The sequence below is a fragment of the Ahaetulla prasina genome, chromosome 7 (genome assembly GCF_028640845.1).
Source record: "Ahaetulla prasina isolate Xishuangbanna chromosome 7, ASM2864084v1, whole genome shotgun sequence".
NCBI classification, from domain to species: domain Eukaryota; kingdom Metazoa; phylum Chordata; class Lepidosauria; order Squamata; family Colubridae; genus Ahaetulla; species Ahaetulla prasina.
In genome coordinates, this window is record NC_080545.1 from 8,531,213 (window position 1) to 8,549,021 (window position 17,809).

Genomic DNA, 17,809 nt, shown 5'->3' on the forward strand with positions numbered 1-17,809 from the left:
TTAAATATAGATACTTAAATCCGAAAAGGAGAGAAGCAAAGCACAAGTTTAAATGTAGGTAATTTCCCGGAGGGAGGGAAACAGAGAACTCTGGAATATTTTGTCCTGTAGCAAGATACTATTAATAGATTTAAAAAAAAATTTTTTTGAGGGTCCCATCCTCATTTCAATAGAATACCGTTTTTAAAAATAATTGCCTCTCCCCTCAGCCTCATTCTTCGGCGTGTGGAGAGAGACGGGTCCCACACGAAATCTAGCAAAGGAACTTGTCCACCATTTTAAAAATAAAAAGTGGAAAGATTAATATGGCAATGCATCTGAACTCACTTCACACACACATACACACACACACACGAGAAAACCGCAGCTTCAAGGGACCCGTCTTTTCCCCTCCCTGAGGAAGACCGCTCTGGGCTCATTTCGCCCTTTCCCACAAAACAGCCAATAAAATTAATCAAGCGGAACGGCAGCAGCATCTTTCCCCACCGTAGTAAGTAAATAAATAAATAATAAATAAATAAATAAGAAGCGGGATCCAGTGAGGGGGTTGTTGTTATTTTTTCTCGCCCACCATCTGAGGAGAGCCCCTCCCCCCGGTTTTTTTTTTTTAAAGAAATCCCCCTTTTTTTTTAAAAAAAAATATTTAATTAATCCGGGCGCACCAAGCAGCCCTTTTTATAAAAATGCTGCTGCAGACACACACACAAAAAAAAACACGCACTGCATGGGGTGTGGAGGACCCGAGCTGATTAGATTACCACAACATCAGCCTTGGGGCCGCCATTTTTAGAATCTCTTAAAAGGACAAAAGAGGGGAGGGGGATGGTGTAAAAAAAAACAAAAACCGTAGAGTTATTGACGCCACTTTATTTATTTATTTGTGTATTTATTATCCGTCATGATGATGATGATGGTGGTGGTGGTGCTTTTATTTTAACCCCGAGTCTCTTGAGGGGAAGCGCGCCCTCCCGACCCCTTCTCCCACCCACCCCCCGACCCTCCCCTCACCCGCTCTTTGGCGGGCCCCGCTTTATCCGCTCGGATCTCGGTTGCGGGGGGTGGGGTGGTGTTTGTCTGTCTCTTCCCCTCCCCGCACGTTAAGGGGAGGGGGCGAAAAGAGGGGGGAGGGGGCGCTCCGCTCTTTTGACGGGCAACCGAAACAAAACTGAGGCGAAAGAGGCAGCCAGAGGCGTTTGCAGCAACCGCTTTGGAGACAACAAGCCCCCCCCCACCCTCGCCTTCCCCGCCCGGGAGAAAGGACTCTTGAGGAGACCGTGACTCCGGGGCGCCTCGCTCCGCCGACCGTTTGCTTCTCTCCCGCCTCGCCCTCCCTCCGGTTCTGCAGCAGGAGCGACCCTCTTCCCCTCAACTCTTCCCCCGGGGCAAGAGGCTTTCTTCGTCGTCCTCTTTCTTCGCCGCCGCCGCCGCCGCCTTCTCCTCCTCCGCGCCCTTCCTCCAGAAAGGGAAGAGCGGTCCTCTTTTCGCCCGCGCCCGGAGGCGGCTATAAATAAATAATAATTTAAAAAAAAAAAAAAGAGCCTCCGTCCGCTCCCCACCGCCACCAACGAAGCGGGGAACGGGCTCGCCTTTCCAAGCCGAGTCCCGAGAACTGTTTGGCCCGGAGCGGAGGAGGAGGAGGATTAGTTAGGCCCTTCTCTCTCTTTCTCCGGACCGGTTTGAGGGGACGCGACGACGGAGAACAGCCGCCCTTCTTCCCCTCACAAAAGTCGCCGTTCAGGGGCTCCTCACGAGCCTGTCAGAAAAGCCCTTTTTATTAATCCCTCGGGGCGGTGGTGGTGGTGGTGGTTGCTTCCCCTGCGGCCCCGTCAGCCCCGGTCCCCCCAAAATGCGAAAGATGGAAGAAGCCCGTCGGGATAAACTGCCATGAAGGGCAAAACCTCCGCCGCTTTACAATAAAACGCGCCATATTCGCAAGACGGGAAGGCTGTTTAAAAAGGTGACACCCTCCCCCCTCCCTTCACACACAGACACACACGCACGTTACGAGGAGGAGGCAAAAGCCAGGAATTTAATAAATAATAATAATAATATTATAAAAGCCCCTTCTAAGAAAGGGTCTCCCCCCCCCAAGACGGACGCGGACCACCCCCCACACCCGGAGGGCGGCGATGCTCTGCTGCTGCTGCTGCCCTTCTTCGGGGAAAGAAGAGACGCTCCCCTCTGTCTCCCCCCCCCTCTCCGGGCATGACAACCGCACCATAACAAATAGCGGCGGCGGCCCCGAAACTCACCTGGAATGATCACCGGCCAGGCAGCGGCACCCCGACCCGAGCCCCTGGCTTGGCCCCGCCACCACAATGCAACCGTCCCGCTGCGGAGGTCCCGCGGGGTAAGAGCGAGCGAGAGCGACAGAGGCTGCGGGGAGAGGAGGAGGGTCGAAGGCAGCTATCCCCCCGAGCTGGCTGGCTAGGCTTGGCTTGGCTTGGCTGCAACAGGGCCCCGCTGCGAACCGCTTCGGATCTCTGGACCACCCTTTGGTTGCCCCCCGTGCCGCTGCCGCCGCTGCTGCTCTGCCTCCGGTGTCTCCCTCCTCGCAGCCGCCTACGCTCCTTCCGATGTCACTGCCTCTCTCTCTCTCTCTCTCTTGCTCGCTCACTCTCTCTCTCTCTCTCTCTGGGAAAATGGCGTCGCCTCCCCCCCTCCCGCTGCCGTACGGGTTCGCCCACCCCGCCTGGCAGGGGCAGGGTTACCAGGGCGAAGCCAAACAGCCGCCATTTTCCTTGTGGGCTTACAAGCTGGCAAGGGGGGGGTTGCTGCCCCGGCTGTGGCGGATGGGTCCGTGTGGAGATGGAAAGGAGTCGGTGGGTGGGTGGGTCGGTGGGTAGACGACCAAAGCTTCGCCGGGCGGGGTGCGTGTCATGGCGAGAGAGAGAGGAGCGCGCCCCCCCTCTCTCTCTTGGAAGTGTCACCTGAGGGGAGAGAAAATGGAGGAGGGGGGGAGGAAGCGGAGGGAGGGGGGCTATTGTGCGAAGAGGCCGGGCCGGAGGGTTTGAAAAAGAGCCGCTTTGTTTGGGTTGCGTTGGTGGTTGTGGGGTGTGTGTGTGTACGGGACGACGGCGCTATCTTTAGCTCCGCTCAGCCGACGTGGGAGGCACGGGTGCCGGCGGATCCCCGGGTGAGGGATGGAAGGAGGCCTGATTGGCTGACAAAAGTGGCCGTGGTGGAGCCGAGGACGCGCCGATTCCCCGACCCTGCTTGGCGCCTTTCTTCTTCCTAAAACCAGGCACCGCTCCGCTCTGGCGAGGGGCACGGACTTTCCATCGCGCTCCCTCCGTCGGGACTGAGGAAGACGCACCGAGCTTCTGTTCAAGGGGTTGTTAAGGGGAGCGGGGGGGGGGGAAGGAAGCGGCAGACAGAAAGAGTGCCTTGGGGGGCAGAAGATGTGGGGTCGCCTCGGCGCCTTGACACCCCTCGGCTTCCACGGGCGCAGACAAGCGCCTCAGTCTTTGCGGCTGCGGAGCTTGGGAGGGGAGGCCGGCCGGGGTTTTCGTTCGACGCCCACCAGGGGCTGAGTGAGCCTCCTTTCAGTGCGCAAACTCGGGGCACCAGATAAAAGCCGGGCTGGCGGCTCCGGCGCTCCTTTGATGGAGCCGGGAGAACCGAGGGGAGGAAGGAGAAGGAAGTGATGATGGGCAGGCTAGAGTAGCTCGCTTCCCCTCAGCGGGGCTTCCCCGTCGGAGCAGCAGCAGGAGGAGGAGGAGGAGGAGAAAGCGGCGGGAGAGGCTTTGCTGGCTGCCCAGCCGGGACCCAGAGGCAACGGCTGTAATAGGGCGCTGGGTACGCAGAGGGGGTGAAAAGGGCGGGCGATTAAATGTCTTGTGAGTGTATATTTATATGGATGTTTCCCCCCCCCTCCCGTTGTCTGGTTCCGCTGGCTATTTTATTTTAGTTTTGTCTGGCGGCGGGGTATCTTTCTCAGCACGAAATGGCGGCGGCTGACGAGCGTCTTGTGTGCGTGTGGCGTTTTTAACTTTCTCCCTGCCCTTCCCGCCTCCTTTTTCCTGCCGGGCCTTTTCTCCGCAGCGAACCGCGGCTAGCAACCTTCAGTCGAAGGGCGGGGCCCGAGAGGAGGGTGGGTAGCCGGAAGAGCGGGAGCCAATCGGCTTGCAAGGACGCCCCGAAGAGGCGCGTCCCGATTGGCAGATGCTGACATCATCCTGCAGCAGGGGCAGATGCCTCCGCTTGGGTAGGGCTGAAGGGGGGGGGAGGGAAAGAACGGTCGTGGGGGTTTGGCCGCTGGCGCAAAGGGAAGAGAAGAAAACGGGCGCCATGACAGCAGGGAGGGGAAGCGGAGCGGCGCCGGGCAAAAAGCAGCCGTGTGTTTGGGTCGTCCGCGGGCGGTTCTAATTCCCCTCCCTTCCCCACGCCAACTCTGTTCCTTTCGCGGGTGGGGAAAAGGAGAACGGAGGGGGCGTTTGGGCGGCGGCGGCGGCTTTTCGAGCGGTTAGCCGTAACTGCGTCAGTTCAAGATGGCGGAACGTCTCCCTGGAGAGGCGGAGGGCGCTGCTGCACGTCGGCCGGAGGTCACGTGACGGAGGAGGTGGCATTCTTGCGACGGCTCGGCTCGGCTCGGCTTGGCTGCGCCCCAGCTCGCTCCGGAAAAGGCGGCGCCGGCGACAGCAGCAGCGAGCTTGGCTGGGCTGCCCGGCTCTCCCTTTCAAGGCGGTGGAGCGACGGAACCTTTGCCCACCGCTGGGCTTCTTTAACGTGCGCGGCTGTGCCGAGCAACCGCCGCCTCTCCCTCCGCTGTGCGCCGTAAGGTGCCTCCAGGAAGCGGCTGCTCCTTCCTTTCCTCCCCCCCCCCACTGTCCGCTCGCGTCCTCCTGCTTTGGTGCCTTTGCGCGGCGGGAGGAGCGATCCACCCTCGTGACAGCCCGCCCGGATGGAAGGGAGTTGCCGAATGGAAGAGCCAAGCCTCGGCGGGTGTGTTTGTGGGTGCAGAATAGGCGGGTGGGGGGGGTTGCTGCAAAGGCCCGTAGGAACAGTCGATTTTTTTAAAGGTCTTTGGAAAGAGAAAGCAGGTGAAAGATGGTAGCCTTTTCCTTAATTCAAGATTGCAGCAGGAAATCGGTAGCTGCCATCTAGGTCTCTGCGCATCGGCCGTGTACCAAAAAAGGCCCTTCGGCGTTTTTTGCGAGAGGACCGAAAGTAAATCGGCTGCAAAAAAAAAAATCAATTTTGTGTGGCTTGGTTGTAGGATGGAGAAATTGGTTTCTTTTTTGTGTGTGTGGAAGTCGTGCTTCGCCGATTTGCTTTTCCAACTTGTATGACTGCATGCAGAAAGAAGAGTTCTAGTTCTTACTGTTTTCGGTGGAATCTTTTGAGAGACTATAAGTAGCGGGTATTTCTGTAATACCGAAAGTAGCTTGTGGTGTGTGTTGCATTGGACGGTTGAAGTACAAACCTCATTTTTGCCTTCTGGTTAAATCTTAACTACTTAGCCCAACTACAGGAACATTTAATCATTTTAATAAACTAATTAAATGGCATCTAAACATTAAAAAATATCAAGCCAGTGGCCACTATAGGGTACACATTATGACCGGCACTAGAGGCTGGTTACTTAAAATTCTGCTAGTCTCCATCTAAAGTTCTTCGTTTTAATTACTGGTGATACATAAATTACAAGTTTAGAAAGAATTTTGGAATGACAATTTGATAACTCACTTTCATTCCACTGTATTATAGTATATGGAAAGTGCATGGTTGGGCTGCTTAACCTCCCTTGCAAACAAGCTTCTTGTCACATTAGTAGCTTCCATTTGGTTGTTTTGAACCTAGCAGATTTCTATACTTTGATATTTGGCAAGGTTTGATCAGCCATAGTCCTGCTGTTGCTTTTCTTAATATATTATATTGATACTGCCTAATGGCTAATCAATAAAAAGTTATTTATATTGCATTGTAGAAATACTTTCCATAAAGTCATTACGTTTGTGGAAAAATAATAACTAATGGGGAAAAAAATAGAGGTAGGCCAGGGTTCTATTGGCCATCAGTTACTCCACTAGTCAGCCAAGAGGGAAGAACAATCTAGTTAAATCATTTCACACTGTTGTACCCCAAAATATATAATAGCTTGAGCTGACCTATGGCAATTTGTAAAAATACATAGTAAACTTGTTTTGTTCCATGATCTCTGAAGTGTCAGTAACAATGACAGTTTGCTTTCTGAGTAAAACTACAAAATGTGCAGTTCATGGACTCCAGAGCACCGCATCGAAACTAACTAGATCTAAGCTTGCTATGTGATTGTGTTGAAACAGTTACCTTTATAAGGTTCTTGAAACCAGTCCCATATAGAGCCAAAAGCTAATCTAAAGTGAAAAGATATAGTTGCTCACGTACCTAGCTTTGGTGTAGGAAAGCTTTTGCTAGATTGAAAAAGTCTGATTTCTGTCTCCTGTTAAATTAATGATAGATACTCCAGGAGTTCGATTCTGAGTGGCTCAAGGTTGACTCAGCCTTCCATCCTTCTGAGTTTGGTAAAATGAGGACCCAGATTGTTGGGGATAAGATACTGACTTTGTAAACTGCTTAGAGAGCCTGTAAAGCGGTATATAAGTCTAAATGCTATTGCTCCAGTGTTAATTCTTAGCAGGTATCTCTCTAGAGTTTCTGACGTGCACTTCTTCTTGTAGGGGGTAAGGACTACTTTTAGGAATAGCAAATCTTGAGTATTGCTAAAACTACCATTTTTATGTATACTTAATTGGGCCAATTTTGTTTTTACGTGCTGTGGCCCAGTTCTACAGTATTATCAGTACAGTTAATCCTCAATTTACAACTATTCTTAGCAACCGTTCAGAATTACAAAGGCCCTGAAAAAAGTGACTTGGCCATTTTTTCACGTGACTGCCACAGCATCCCCACGGTCACCTGACCAAAATTTGGATGCTTGGCGACTGACTCATCTTTACGACTGTTGCCAGGATCATGTGATCACACTTGGCAACCTGACTAAGCAGTCAATGGGGAAGCCATATTCAATCAACGGCAGTGCCGCTAACATCTTAAGGAGCGATTCGCCTAACAGCTGCAGCAAGAAAGGTCGTAAAACGGGGCAAAACTCACTTAACACCTGCAACAAATTTGGGGCTAGTTAGGCCTTGTCTGCATTGTCAGGTGCAATAATAATATACCTAATAATACATTTGACCCTTCAGTAGTAATCTCTTCTGTTTACAATGACTTTCTAACAGAGTTACTGGTGCGTTTTATAGGCAGCTTATTAAATGTTTGGTGAAGTTTGTTTCTTACTTAACATAACATACTTTTTTACATGGAGCATACTATAGATTTGGAGGCCTGGTTCTTTTCAGGTGCGCTGAACCACCCAAGGAGATTATATGGAGCCTCTTTCCAGATGTTCCTCATCTGTAGCAGTCGGGTGAAGAGTACGGTGTAGAACTCTTCAGAAGTGCTGTGTTAACTTTGAAATGCTGATTCTGGGGCTCTGGCAAAACCAATAAATATCCTTGTGCCTCCTTGAAAGCTAACAAAAAGAGAAATACTGTGTAATTTTTAGAGGTCACAGTCCATTGCATCAGAAGTCTGGAATATAGGCTAAAAGAAAATATAAATACATAGGCACACATTTGGCTGTTGAGGGAGGCAAACAAGGTAAATATTGAGAGGAGAGGCAGAATTACCTAGTGAAATTAATTATTAACGAAGCCATAATTGAGTGTGCTTGCGTGCTTGTGTGAAACGCTGGCTAAAACATTTATGCTTCATTCCACAAGGCGTAGAATCAAGTGATGGTGATTCTCAAAAAATACATACCGTGATAAATGTGTTAGCCTTTTGGCTTCAAACCGCTTTGTGTGTGTAATGTTAGTAGTGATTTTGAAGGTAAGGACTATCATGCAGTACAGTAAGGAGATCTGAAACTCCTTGATTAAAGCGTGGATTCTGGAGTTTTCTAGAGCATTCCGTCCTCATCCAGATAGCTCTATTTCAAGAGTATTTCGACAATTTCTGGAAGTAAATCCCCCAAACGAGACATGATCCTCAGTTTCTCAGACATAGCGCTCTGGATGAAACCAACCTGTTTGGGGATCACAGCAACTTCTGGTTCAGAGGATTTACTTTCGATTGAACTGTCCCAGGAACTGCATGATTAGTGGAACGTTGTGGAATTTTCCAAAATATTTAAATCCCAGTGAATTCTGCACATCCCTCCGAAAGAAGTCGCAGTATCTTCTTGGCCCAGAGTTAGCTTGATTGTTGGCACAGCCAACACACACAGACTGTTGTGCGTGATTGTCTTCCAGCTTACAACTGATGGCAAGAAAAAGGAGGCATGTTGAATGAACGTGCGTATTTGCCAGATAGTGTGAATACTTTTCCTCTGGATTATTTTATAACACGGGGCTAAAACAGATTCTAGAGTTCTGCCTTACAGAATTTTAACACAATGGAGGGACCTAGAATATTCTCTACCTTGGAGAATATGGAGAGCTTTTTCCTTTGTGGTCCGGAGCTAAGCGAGAACAGTGGTTTTCAAACTGCGGTGCACTGCAGCTCCTTAGAGTCACTTGGAGTAGCTGTCAGCGGGGGAAAAATATACATAAACCAGTGATTCACTGAAGCGTTCAAGTGATAATATAAGCAGCAACATCAGACTAAAATTTAAAAAGCCTTACAGTGCTGAGTAGAGCTGTGATCACACACACAAGCAATCCCCCGAAGAAATGTGTGAATAGAAAACATTGCAATATTTCAAAAAGGCATTTCATTGGGTTACAGAACCATTCATCCCTAGTCTTACTATCCTGTTTCCTCCCCCCCCCCCCAAAATAAGGCATCCCCTGATAATAAGCCCAAGCGGGCTTTTGAGCGCATGGCAATAAGGCCCAAGCGCTTATTTCAGGGTTCAAAAAAATATAAGACACAATCTTATTTTGGGGAAAACATGGTAGCACTCGGATTTCTGCAGAAAAAAAAACATTCTTGATCAGTTTTAAAATGGAGGGAGAGAGGATCCCGTAGTTCTTGATCAGTTTTAAAATGGAGAGAGAGAAGAGGATCCCGGAACATTATACCAAAACAAAAACACTTCCAGAAATGTAGTCCAAGTTGTCTGAAAATCCTCTTTAAAAAAAAATAATAATTGGCAACATATGTCAGCAGTCTCTGTCTACAGATCGAGGCCAGATTTGATTTATCAGCGTTTATACATATAATTCTGGGTATTTATTCTTTCCAAACATTGGCTATTGGTCAAGAACACATGGAGCAATCTTATTTAACTGGATTTACCCAAATCCTGTGGATAAACCCAAGGAGGTCATGTACAAGCTTTTAAATCCTATTCCTCGCCAAGAAGGCTGTGAAGCCGGCGTTTATTAAACAGTTTTTCCTTAGGGCTACCTTCCCACTTTTAAAAATTAGGAGGGGAGAGATAATACTCTGGCTTCAAAGCCAAGTTTAAACTGAGCCTAAATTCTATGAATTTTCTGAGGAAATACTTTTGAGAGCTAGCACAACTAACAAGTCATTATTGGTATTATAATTTGCATCAGCCATTTTTGCACATCTTGTGTGTATGTGTGTTCCTTCACAGTTGAGTTCAGAAGTGAATAAAAACAACTATGAAAACACAGCTGCCAGGAATGGCGTGCAAGAAATTCTTGCTAAAGAACAATATTTGTAGTTCAGAGTTGAAATGAGAGGTCCCGGAGCTCTGAGCAGACATTCCATTACCAAACTAGGTAACAACATCAGTGCACTTCACTTTTTGCCCTAGCTTTTGAGCAGGAATAATGGATGCCTGGTTCTGTAGTTGCTACTTATTTAATAGTTGATAAACTGGGCGGGACTTCCTGGTTGCATTGGCGTGTAATATACAATCATCATGTCTGGGTTTTAAAAACTTGTTTTTAATTCGTTTAACTTTTGTGGGCACCAGTAGCATTATTACTGTTTCCTTCGTTTGGCTTCGATCGGCAGTCGAGAAGATTTGAACATCGTTTGTTGGATTCAGGATTTAACATGGCTCATGATGGACGAACAATGTTTGGCGACACAGAGAATGTTGTGAAACATTCTCTTTGAATGTGTTATTGCCTCTTCCCAATTTCAGGTGAATTGGGAAGAGGCCGACCCAGTTTTGCCAGTTTCAAAATAGCTCTGGTTCCTGTCCTTCATTATAGAGGCTCCCAAGTGCATGCAGAATGAAGAATTACCTTGTTACTTGAAATAAACGGTTCTTCTCCTCCTGCTTTGCCCTTGTACAACTTGGAAGGAGCAGTAATACAGAGTTTGCAGCTCTATAAAATATTTGCCTGCTTTCCCATGTTGTGTTAATTTTTTTCATTATTATTTTTTTTCCCTAAAGAGCTGGGAAGCTCTCAGCTTTTCTCCTGGCTATTAAAATTCAGCTGCATCTCTCCGTTGCCAAATTCTTAATTGACTGTCAGGTGGTGGTTATTCTGTATGATTTCCTTCAATCTTAAAAGATAGGTCATCTTAGATTCGTAGAGGATAAGGAAGGGAGGTGTGACGTGACGGCTCAATGTGAAGCTGCCACAGTTCTGATAGCTTGACTTGAACAAATCACTTAGTGTAATTACATACCATGGATGACATTTTATTTCGGCCGCCTGGATATCATGTTTCTGACAAATCTGTTTAACAAAGCAGCTGGAAGTGTATTTTCTCACACAAATGGAAGGTTTTCAGTTTTGCTGGTCTTTCTAATAAAGGTTTGAGCTTAGTTTCAGCCTTTCCCAGTCTCTATCTCTATACGGTCCCTTACCTAACTACAATAGTCTTCGAAAGCAACCTAGGAAGGTTGCAAATGACAGTCCTAGGACCCCAGGGCACACTCAAAGTTTAATCACTTGATTGTGGGAATGCTGCAGTGGTCCTAAGTGTGAGAAGTGATCATAACTCACTTTTTTTCAGTGCCATTGTAACTTTGAATGGTCATTAAATGAATGGTGGTAGGTCAAGGACAACTTGCAATTATCAGTAAGCGTCCAAGTATCAGCTACATGGGGCATGCAGGAGTCATGTCTAAGCCCCACCTGCACAATGTGTAGGGCCCCTGTTTTTTAAAACAATTAAATGCCAATCTCCCATACATTGATTGGGAGATACATTCCAAAGACTTTGTAAGGTGTGAAAGGAAAACAGCCACTTTGTAAAATACTCCTTACGATTTCAGCCATTTAATGTGTTACGTTTGGTGCCCATTCTGTCAACCTCCCTAAGTTCTGTGGGAAGCCATTTAATTCCTCAGTAGCTAGGGAACTGTCGCTTTAATTCACAGGATACTCCAACCTGCAGATCCAAGTTGATGAATTTTTGAGGCCTTGATAAGATTTGTCAAACTGTATTTAAAACCAAGTCTAAATTAAAATAGGGGCAACGCAGTGGCTTAGCGGATAAAATGCTGGGCTTGCCGGCTGGAAAGTCTGCAGCCCGGCATTGAGACTCTGCCGACGGGTGAGTTCCCGTCCTCACTCCAGTTCCTGCCAACCTACCATGTTTCCCTGAAAATAAGACCCAATTGGAAAAGAAGCCCTGGTATGATTTTTTTCAGGTTGCTTATCATATAAGTCCTACCCCAAAAATAAGCCCCAGTTAAGATTGTCAGTCCCAAAATAACACCTAACTGGAAATTTAAGCTAAGGCATTTTTTGGGAGCAAAAATTTATATAAGACCCAGTCTTATTTTCAGGGAAACGGTAGCCGTTCGAAAGCATGCAAATGCGAGTAGATAAATAGGTACCACTTTGGTGGGAAGGTAATCGTGCTCTGTGATGTCACATTGCCCACATGACTGCGGAAAAGCCTTCAGTCAGCTCAGGCTCAATGGCCTTAAAAGGGAGATGAGCCCCCGTTCCCCTAAAAGTCAGCAGTGACTAGCAGAGTAAAAATCCACAAGAGCTCCTTACCTTTCCCTAGATTAAAATAGGACAAGAAGAAATGGTTAGGCTTGGGGTGTTTGGGGCAAGACGTGGAAAAAGCTTTTCCATAGGTCAACTTCCTTGCTAAATCCAGTTGATCATCCCCAGCAAAAATAATAATAGTAATAAAGTAAAATAAAGAGTGCGACTTAAGCAGTAGCAGTATCTCCATAGTGACAAGAGTCTGACAACAAACAGAAGCAAGTCTTCAGATGGGGAAGCCAGAGCAGCTGATGGGCGTTTTTAAATAGTCCTTTGCAAGTGAAGACCGCAACTGTGATATTAGCAGGCAATACTATATCCCGCTAACTTCCTATCTCTTGCTTGGTTTCTTCACAAGTGCGCAATGAGCTATTATTATAAAAAATGGCTGTTGTCAAGATGTAATTGGGAAATTCTTCCTGTTTTGTGTAAGCGATTCTGACCAGAGAGAAAAAGATTCTTTAAAAAAAAAATTATTTTCTGCCAGCAAGGTAGGGCCTAAAAGCAGAGCGGTTGTGCTCAAAAAGCAGTTTCGCAATGATACGTATTTGTATGACCTTAAACACAAATTGCTCTAAAGTAAATCACCCAGCGAGATACTCCCAAAGTTTACAGAAACGGTAAATGAAAGCCACAAAAGGAGAAAGCAGGGAAAATTACTCGGAAATTAGGCTTTTGCTTCCTGTTGTGAAATAAGGAAGTGAATTAAAAGTTGCCCTTCTCCCGAAAGCGAACACAGGATCTTCCTCAACTTACAACCTGTTTCATTTTGGTCACCGTTCGAAGTTAAAACAGTGGCACTGAAAAAGTGACGTCTGGCCGGTTCTCGTGCTTAACGGCCTTTGCCACATCTCCGTGGTTCACATAATCAAAATTTGATCGCCATTTGCAAGCTTCTCGGCTGGCTTCTGATAAGCAGTCCACGAGGGAAGCCAGTTCCGTTTAACGACCACACAGTTTACTTAACAACTGCAGCCCTTTGCTTCAACAGGTCATAAAATAGGACACAACTTACTTAAGAACCGCCTCGCTAAGCAATGGAAACATTGAACTCCCTTGCTCGTTCCATTATTGGTTTATGTTCCATTGACTCATTACCCTATGCAGGTAGTCCTCGACTTAACAGCAAGTTCATTTACATGTTCAAAATTAACAACGGCACTGAAAAAAAGCGACGACCATTTTTCACACTTAACGACCTTTGAGGCATCCCCAGTGGTCCGTGATCAGAATCCAGATGCTTGGTAACTGACTCATAATTACGACAGTTGCAAAGTCTGTCCCTGAGGGGATCACGCCATCCCGTTTTGTGACCTTCTGGCAAGCAGAGTCCACAGGAAAGGCAGATTCACTTAACAATGTGTTACTAACTCAAGAACTGCAGTGGTTCCCTTGACAACCGTGGCAAGAAAATAGGTAAAATGTGGAAAACTCGCCTAACGGGGTCGCCCAGCAGCAGAAATATTGGGGCTCGATTGGTTGTAATTCAAGGACTACCTGTAGTAGTATTAATTTCCTTTCTGTAAAGCCTGAAACAAATGACAGGGGTTACTGGTTAGCGTCAACATCTGGAGGCTGCTGACGTCATTGGAAAGTGGTGGAAAGGCTGTTTTACTTACTGTCTGGGAAGATGTATAAATTCCTCCCTGATTAGTTAATTCTTTGGCTTCGTCTTCAATTCAGACAAGTGGCTCAGGAGCAATGCCTACTATTCTGTTAACCCTTTCACGATTTATGTCGTCCTTGGTTTGGAAAGCTGGAATACCGATGACAAATACTCCGTTTTAAAACATTTTATCCGAAAGCAGCAGCCCCTTCGTAGCGGAAAACCTGAACGCCTTGGGCAGCCCTGCGTTTAAAGCTTGTATTATCCCAGTCTTGCATTGGAGGGAATTGCCAATCTGTTTGTGGTATTGATCGTCTGTGCCTTGCCGCCCTCTCTCTATGCAGGATCTTGCTCCTTTCCTATCCATTCGTCCAGATCAATTTGCTTAGGCGTAACCTAGGTGCTTCAGGAGACGTGAAAATGGGTCCCAAATCACTTTTTTTCGATGCCCTTGGAGCTTCGAACAGTCACTAAACAAACTGTTATAAGCCAAGGGCTACCTGCGTATGGTTATTAAAATACTGGAATGAATTCTATTCTAATAACCCCTGTGTAAAAATGCCAAACAGAGCTCCCCTTGCCTCATTAAAACTACTTCCCTCTGCTATAATTGTCACTGTGCAAATTGCTTAAAAAAAATAGTCTCTGAATTGAACTCCTGTCCTCTTAATTTTCTTGGAAATGAGATTTAAGTGGTTTATCACCGCCTTCATCCAATTTTTGTTTTCTTAATTATTGTATCTGACCTACACTTCTGGTATTCCGTGGAAGTGATCATAGTAAATTGTAAACCAGGCCCAACCCTGCTTATCTCCTTAGGTTGACCAGATCTTACCACTAAGGGCAGGCAAGATATTCCTAGGTATTTGTCATTTCTTAATGGGCTGCTTCTGAACAATAGGCTTTTGGGGGTTATGTGTTTAATCTGCATTCTTTTCTTTTTATCTTGTTTTGGTGTGGGGGACAAATTTCTTTACATGATGACTCCTGCAAGGATTTGCCTTTGCCAAGTATTGGAAAGAAAAAGGGAAAGTTGACTGTTGAAGAATAGGTTTTAAAATTGACTGACCTGGGAGAGATGGTAAAATTAACAGCATTGATTAGAGACAATGGATTAAATACATTTATAAGAAGCCGTTTGTGGACTTTCCCTGTGTTAAAATACAATAGCAGACTGTTAGCAAGGCTTTGAAGACTTAACTTTGTTTTTGGGGTTGGTTATCTTTTCACTTTTTATTTTTAAGTGAATAGATGGTGGATTGACTTGATAGATAGCTAAATAATAGATTTCCATATCAGTGACATCTTTTTATATAAGATTTTTGGTAAATACAGACGGGAAAGCTTATAACTATTTGTAAACCTGTTAAACAAGGTGGGGGGAGATGTATGTATTATATGTATTTTTCAGCATTCAACCAAGGTGGTCATTTCATGTTTAATGTTAATGTTATATTTGTTATAAGCATATCTTTATTACTTTTTTGTTTGGATGTTTTTGTTTATAGTTGGTTTTTATTTTGTTCTATTTTGTATTTTAACTTTGGAGATAAAAATAAAAACTTTATTAAAAAATATGAGTGATTTGGTATAACATCTGTTTTTAAAAAAAACAAAACAGAGAAGTTGGAGCCATCGAAATTCTCTGCTTCCATTAAAAAAACCCAAAACCTTGTGTTTTGTGTAACTGGTTTTCCTCACTATTAATTAAATTTGGACTAAATAAATGTAGACGTGTGTTCTCCCTTTGTGTGCAATAAAACCGATTAAAAAGTGTGTGTATACTGGCTATTCATTAAAGGAGAGGTTTTGAGACAGGTTACACAACCTCTTGAGATAGCTTGCCACCAAAACAGCTGACAGGAATACCCATTGTTCTGCTTTGCTCTGCTGCCATCTAATCTGATTTTTCAAAAGGCCGGGTGGAAAATGTAATAATTGAAAAGGCATTTTGGCACTTCCTGGAGGGAACAGCCCTGTACGAACAAACAAGCCGAGCATTTTACAGCTTAAAGATGCAGATCTACATAAGAGAAAACAACTGCAAATAACTGCTCGTAAAAATTAAAAGAATTGGCTGACTTTGGTTTTGGTTTTTGTTTTGTTTTGTTTTTAAATTTTTGACAAGCACACAGTTTAAGGTGCTTTTGATAGCACTACAGCCGTTTAAGTATGATTTTTGTGGGCGTAATTTAAAGATGAACGCATAAATAAGTATGGAAATGAGGTTTATTCCTACTCCTTCTAAAGCAGGGGCGTCAAACTCGGATTTTATTGAGGGCTGCATCAGGGTTGTGTTCGACCTCAGGGGGCCAGGACGGGCATGGCCAAGCTTGACATCACTCGTGTTTGGGGGGTCACCTGTGGCGGCCCGAGCACTCTGCCAGTGAAAATGGGCTCCCAAGCTCCGTTTCCAGCTGTGACAGCCTCCTGAACAACTCTCTGGCAACAAAAATGGAGCCACCGCGTGCAGCCCTCCTGAGCTACATTTTCACTGGCAGAGGCGCTGCTGGGCAGTTCCTTGCTGTTTCCAGAGCAACCCGGCGGGACAGATCTGAGCACCCTGCAGGCTGGTTCCAGCCCCTGGGCCTTGAGTTTGACACCCCCTGTTCTAAAACACGGTCCTCTTTCAAAATTCGCTTCGGTTGTAGTTTGATCACTGGACTCCTAACCTGCAGGAAGAGAGGAGATATTACAGCAAAAATCTGGTGTGCAACTCTTCCCTCAAACTGTAAACTTCCTAAAACTGGACAACGGAATGTCCTCGGTGAATTCTTTCTTTTCTCTGACCACTTCGATTTTCTGCAAAATGTAACTTTTTTTTAAAAAAAAGGAGTGGATGAAACCAATGTGTTTCATCGAAGCAGAAAAACAGCATTCAGACGAGTTAATTTGCAATCAACTATTCTCTCCCTACTCCAGGAGCCTACATTTATTTGTCCAATTGTCACGATAAGAATTGGCTGGATTGACCGGGGATGATGGGACTCCTGATTCAATCCTCCTCAAGTGTACTAGACCGTGAAAGCTTCCTGTGCAATTCTAAGGCAGAAATGTGACTTCCACGGGGTTAATGATTCTCTTGCCAAGCAGGAAGTGGTGACTATTAGTAACTAATTCAACAATATTTACGTCAGGGCAAATAATAAAGAAAAAAAACAACCCTGCCATAAACCCGTTTCCATTTTTTTAAAAAATACGTTTTGCTTTGTTTTAGAAATGTGGAAATGACCGATCCACACATTCGTATGGAGTTCTATTCATAATCTGCCACTTTGAAGTACAGGTAGTCTTTGACTTAACAGTTCTCATTTAGTGACCGATGTTAACAACAGCCGTGAAAAAAAGTTGACTTGTGGCCATTTTTCACATTTCTGACCATCGCAGCCTTCCTGGGGTCATGGGATCAAAATCTTACATGCTTGCCAACAGGTTCATAACGACTGTTGCCGATCCCCTTTTGTGACCTAACGAGCAAAACCAAAAACGTTACTAATTTCACAACTGCAAATGTGACAAGAAAAGTCGTAAAATCACTTCAATGCTACCGACTTTTCTCTCCTTTTAATTGTCCAGTCTAAATCGCACAAAAAAATAAAAAAAAGAGACTCGCTCTCTATTGTCCCAGCTGTCTGGTTCGTGGTTCTTGAAGTTTATCCTCCGTTTAGCATGCTTACATATTACTCTGACCAAACTTTAAATGATTTCTCCTTCGCATTAATGGATCACCTATTTTTAAGTTCCTCTCTGCTATGCAGAGCAAAAGGGGAGTCAAATTTCCAGCCGCCTCATTTGCATCCCTTCTAAAAAGTCCGTTTAGCGATGCCAGCTGTCTCAACTTCAAAAGCTAAACCTACGAAGGTAGTGCAAGATATTCTACTCAGCTGTCAGTTTGACAGCTCACAATCCTGAAAGCTATACAAGTTGTCCTCGACTTAAAACACAGTTCATTTAGCGACCGTTCAAAGTTACAACAGCACCGAGAAAAAGGGACGACTTGCCCATTTTTCACACTTAACGCCCGTTGCAGCATCCCCATGATGAAAAATTCAGATACTTGGCAACTGACTCCTTTTGGGATTTGGTTTTGAAGCCTTCTGACAAGCAAAGTCAACGGGGAACCCAGATTCACTTAACAACCTAACAGCTGCAGTTGATTCACTTAAAAAATGAAAAATGAATAAAAAATGACAAGAAAAGTCGTAAAATAGAGCAAAAATTCACTTTTAACAAATAAATCTCACTTAGCAACATAAAATTCTTGGGCTGAATTGGGGTTGTA

General features: G+C 45.6%; 1 protein-coding gene and 1 long non-coding RNA gene across 7 annotated transcripts in view; one reads left to right on the forward strand and one right to left on the reverse strand.

Annotated features, from left to right (window-relative positions):
• The window catches only part of KMT2E (lysine methyltransferase 2E (inactive)), a 58,809-nt gene extending 56,241 nt beyond the window's left edge, over positions 1-2,568 (reverse strand). For 4 of the 6 annotated variants that reach the window (XM_058189754.1, XM_058189753.1, XM_058189752.1 and 1 more), the window contains exon 1: positions 2,253-2,568. The gene's annotated coding sequence lies outside the window, so the exon portion shown is untranslated. The remainder of the gene's footprint in view (positions 1-2,252) is intronic. The other 2 variants (XM_058189755.1, XM_058189749.1) reach the window with 1 other exon arrangement.
• Positions 2,569-2,769: 201 nt separating this feature from the next.
• On the forward strand, positions 2,770-15,107 carry LOC131201683 (uncharacterized). Its single transcript, XR_009155949.1, has 2 exons — positions 2,770-6,269; positions 6,301-15,107. It is a non-coding gene; the product is annotated as an uncharacterized LOC131201683 (long non-coding RNA).
• Positions 15,108-17,809: the final 2,702 nt, after the last annotated feature.